This window comes from Aulonocara sp. 'chitande type north' Nkhata Bay, linkage group LG16, assembly GCF_057382095.1.
Source record: "Aulonocara sp. 'chitande type north' Nkhata Bay isolate Kocher_YH1m ecotype deep benthic linkage group LG16, A_spYH_male_GT1.1, whole genome shotgun sequence".
Classification (NCBI taxonomy): Eukaryota; Metazoa; Chordata; class Actinopteri; order Cichliformes; family Cichlidae; genus Aulonocara; species Aulonocara sp. 'chitande type north' Nkhata Bay.
The window spans coordinates 662,553-667,486 of NC_141359.1; the positions used below are offsets into that span (position 1 = coordinate 662,553).

General features: G+C 39.6%; 1 long non-coding RNA gene across 1 annotated transcript; it reads right to left on the reverse strand.

Annotated features, from left to right (window-relative positions):
• Positions 1-802: 802 nt before the first annotated feature.
• Positions 803-2,133, reverse strand: LOC147310728 (uncharacterized). The gene is made up of 2 exons (XR_015125482.1): positions 1,612-2,133; positions 803-1,296 (listed from the first exon to the last, which is right to left on the reverse strand). It is a non-coding gene; the product is annotated as an uncharacterized LOC147310728 (long non-coding RNA).
• Positions 2,134-4,934: the final 2,801 nt, after the last annotated feature.

The window sequence follows — 4,934 nt, forward strand, 5'->3', positions numbered from 1 at the left end:
TAAACATTTTCTTTGCTCGACTGAGATATAAAAAAGGCTATTTTTTCAGACATTCTGGTGGTTTGTAGAGACTTTTCTGTAGCTCGGTCTATAAGGACAGTCTGGTGTACAAGGTCAGTGATGTCATCATACATATACACAAAGTATAGTCTGTTCTGAAGGTACACATGGTGTGTAAAGCCAGTCTACTGTACACACACACACTGATTAAATCTGGTTTAAAAGGACACATGGTGTGTAAAGCCAGTCTACTGTACACACACACACTGATTAAATCTGGTTTAAAAGGACACATGGTGTGTAAAGCCAGTTCACTGTACATATACTCACACATGCACTAAGTATAACCTTCTTAGAAAAGAAGGTGTATTATAAGACTGTGACTGATACATCATTATAGTAAAATTGAATAAATTTGCTTAGGCTGCTGCCCCTGCGACCCGGCCTCGGATAAGCAGTTGAAGATGGATGGATGGATGAATAAATTAAAAAATAATAAAAAGACTATATTTTGGTTTTCTCTGATGAGCATTACAATCTGACATAGAAGCTTACATAAAACACCACAGATCATATCTGTTGTGATCTACTAACAGGTGGTCAAAGTGTCATTAAAACAACTAGAAGCATAACACAACAGTGCTTGCATCAACTAGAACAAACTATGTATTATAGAGTTTTTCATTGTCCTGAAGAAACTGGCACTGAGTGGCTGACCAATAAAACAGCACCTTTGCACACCAGGGGTGAGTCGGGCTGACACCATGACTTATACATAAGACTTATATCAACACACAACACATTTGTTGAATTACTGAACTATATTTAATATAACCAACTCAATAATCAATTCCTTAAAAGGACAGCATTGTAACAATTATTGAAGGAAAATAAAAGTGAATCCTGGCATTAAAAGACTCAGGCTAACCACACATCAAAACAAAACACTGCCTGTGAGCACAGTGAAGTCAACTACATACTTTTTGAATGGAGAACACTAACCTTGAAATCAGGCCCAGAAAGGTAAAGGCTCAGACTGTCAAAAAGTGCATTTAGTGTTTAACATTTATTTTTTTTTTTTTTTAAAGGCCAGTCCTCTGTTGCGCACAAAATCTCAAATGTTTTGAATAGATCTCGTCTCCAAGATAGGTTGTTCCTTTTCTTTGCACTTCAGACACTGCTGGTTGGTGACAGTGATACCGTTTTCAATAAAAGGCTTCATATGTTTCATCACCGCTCCTATCTCCTCCTCAGACCATGGTCTCTTCACACACCGCCTTGATGAAACACGTAAACCTGTTCAATAAAACAAAACAAATTTGAAGTTTAAAAAGATCATGTGAGATGCACTTGTAGGTAGAGATGGTGTTCAAAACTGTGAAAACAAGCTGGTACTTGTCTAAACAAATTGTGTGTGATAATAAATAGACTGTAGACCTGATAAAATTTAAAGTTTGATTGTTTTCATTAACATGATAGTTCATCACACTGCTTGGTAAACACAAAATACATTCAGCTTCTTTATATGTTATATAATGTCTAACCACATGATGTTGGTGTTAACTGCACATAGTGCCTAGTGATGGACATGGCATCTGATTTATATCATACCTTTAGTAACTGAGTCAGGGACAGGAGGTGAACCAGAAGTCACACAGGCATCATTCCCCTGGTCATCTAAAAAATATTGCACAGTATAAATGTATGGGCTTAAAGAGGCTTTCTGCCTACCAATCAAACACCATGAGCACAGAGGGGACAATGACAGCCAGTTCTATTATACTAACTATACACATGGCAATGCTGCTGAACTGGATGAAGTCAACAATACCTTGGGTAATAAGTTTACTGGGAAATGATGTAGATTTTGCACAGGCCAAATCTTGCTTGGCCAAAACTGATGAAGCATCAAAATACTAGTCATAAAGCATTAGTGTCACAATTAGGAATGGAACAACTAACAATCGACCATGTAAAAATGTACTGATGGTTAGTAATATTGTTCTATACACAATCCCAGGTTATCGTAATCAGCATAGTAGTGTTAATAGTAAAGTCTGATTTCATTTTTAATGCAATGAAAAACAGAGATGCAAGTGGCATTAATGAAACAAGAGAGCATCGTTATCATACGTGATGTGCGCTGTTAAAATACGTTACTGCATATTTCACTGGATTTGTCTCTGAACAAGACTAACTCACAGATCCCAGCTCATTACATAAGATATGTTGGGCAAACTTTGAGACCAGCATTGAAAATGTACCTTGAGCTGCAGTCTCGGAGAAGTGAGGCAAATCAGAAGTAATATTATATATATATATATATATATATATATATAGCGAGTTCTCACACTTAGAAATCATGGAGGGCTCTGAAATTTTCATCATAGGTACATGTCCACTGTGAGAGACAGAATCTAAAAGAAAATTCCGGCAATCACAATGTATGATTTTATAACAAGTTTTTTGTATATTTCTTTGTAAAATAAGTATTTGAACACTTGAGTCAAACTATATTAATATTGCCTTTGTTAACAATTGCATCGGCCAAACAGTTCCTGTAGTTCTTCACCAGTTTTGCACACATTGCAGAAGGTCTTTTGACCCACTCCTCCACACAGATCTTCTGTAGATCTGTCATGTTTTGGGCCAACACAGACTTTTAACTCCATCCACAGATTTTCTATTGGACTGAGGTCTGGAGACTAGTGAGGCCACTCCAGAACCTTGAAATGCCTCTTACGGAGCCACTCTTTGGTTTTCCTGGCTGAGTGCTTCAGGTCTTTGTCTTGTTGAAAGACCCAGCCAGAACCCATCTTCAATGCTCTGACTGAGGGAAGGACGTTTTGGCCCAAAATCTCACAATCCATGTCCCCGTTTATCTTCTCCTTAATACAGTGCAGTCGTCCTGTCCCCTGTGCAGAAAAACAGCCCAGAGCATGATGTTTCCACCCTCATGCTTCACTGTAGGATGGTATTATTGGGATGAGACTCATCCTTCTTCTTCCTCCAAACCCCAACAATGGAGTTTAGACCAAAAAGTTTTATTTTGGTCTCATCTGACCACAGGACTTTCTCCCATGACTCTGGATCATCCAGATGGTCCCTGGCAAACTTCAGACGGGCCTGGACATGGGTTGGCTTAAGAAGGGGAACCTTCAGTGTGATGAATGATTTTAAACCATGACGTCTCAGTGTATTACTGATAGTAGCCTTGCCAACGGTGGTCCCAGCTCTCTTCAGGTCATTGACCAGCTCGTCCCGTGTAGTTCTGGGCTGATTCTTCACCTTTCTTAGCATCACTGACACCCCACGAGCTGAGATCTTACGTAGGGCTCCAGTCCGAGGAAGACATTAGCCTCTTCCATTCAGGGGCGCCTGCAGGAGTCTTGCAGAGGGTACGCACAGTCACCTGCACGCGCTCCATCGCGCACACGCACATGCGTGCACGCGCACTGTCGCGCACCGAGCTGCTTGGCAGTGGCTCTGGAGCCCTTTCCAGCTTTGTGAAGGTCTAAAGTTTTGTCTCTTGTGTCGTTGGAAAGCTCTTTGGTTTTACTCATGTTGCTGCAACACTTTTGACAGATTGTGGAGTGCACATGTGTCTTTATAAAAGCTAACGGCATCAAACAGGTGCTGCTAAATTAGAATCATGAGCAGAGTGTAGTTGGACTGTTTAAAAGCAGAATAACAGGTATTTGAGGGTCAGAAATCTGCATGATAAGCAAGTGTTCAAATACTTATTTTAAGCAGTAATATACAAAAATATTTTAATAAAATCATACATTATCATTTCCGGAATTTTCTTTTAGATTCTGTCTCTCACAGTGGACATGTACCAACGCTGAAAATTTCAGATCCCTCCATGATTTCTAAGTGGGAGAACTTGCAAAATAGCAAATACTTACTTTCCTCACTGTAAATGGTATTAACTACACAGCAAAGTACAAACAGAACTGCAATAACAACCAGAAGGGATGCTTGCGATCTTTAGCTGGGTATGACAAATAGAACAAATATTGCAAACATCTGGCAGCTACAGTGGAAATGTATTTAATCCACTACGAGTGGTCTTTTCTAACCAGTGTCCCCTCAACCCATGTGTTTTTCTGAGTATGCCAAACACTGGAGATGAAACAGTGAAAGACTCAGTTTGAGCTCAGATGTCAGGACAGTGTTCTCACATACCTTGAGTTTGTCTGTGTCAGACACACACACATAGTTAAGCATTTTCTGTTTCACCTTCAGTTAAATACAGTTCTAACTCTCACCCTAACTGCAAGGAAACAGAGTGATTAACCCTTACCTAGTTAAGTGAAGCCAAAGTAAGACAATACTAAGAAGCTAAAGTGACTGTGAGTAAAAGGTGCATGTATATGCCTGACACAGAAAAACCCAAGGTTTTCAAGGACACTGTCCATCAGCCTCATAATGACATCTGAGCTCAAACTGATGCTTTCACTGTTTCACCTCCAGTGTGTGGCCACTCAGTAAAACACACTTGTGGAGGGGACACAAAACAGATAAGCTTGCAATCATCACTTGGGAAAGTCATACAAATTCAAGATTTAGTTAAACCAGATTGAATACCACCAAGAGGACATTTAAATATTGTGACTAGGGCTGAAACAACTAATCGATTAATCGACAACTAATCGATTATTGAAATAATCGTTAGTTGCAGCCCTAATTGTGACATCTAGATATGTATGTTTTAAACAACAATTCATAGGGGGAAAAATTTTTTTAAATGACCCACCTTTTTCCGCCAGGGCCATTCTTTCCCACCATAGTCATAAGTAATTTCACTTCCTGCCGCAATTTCCTTCAGTGCAAATAGGCAGAGATGTGGCTTCCCTTCTGCTTCAATCAACTTCATTCTGCAATTTGGTGTCCTGTGTTCATCGTTTACTAGTCGCCCAAATGACCCATCT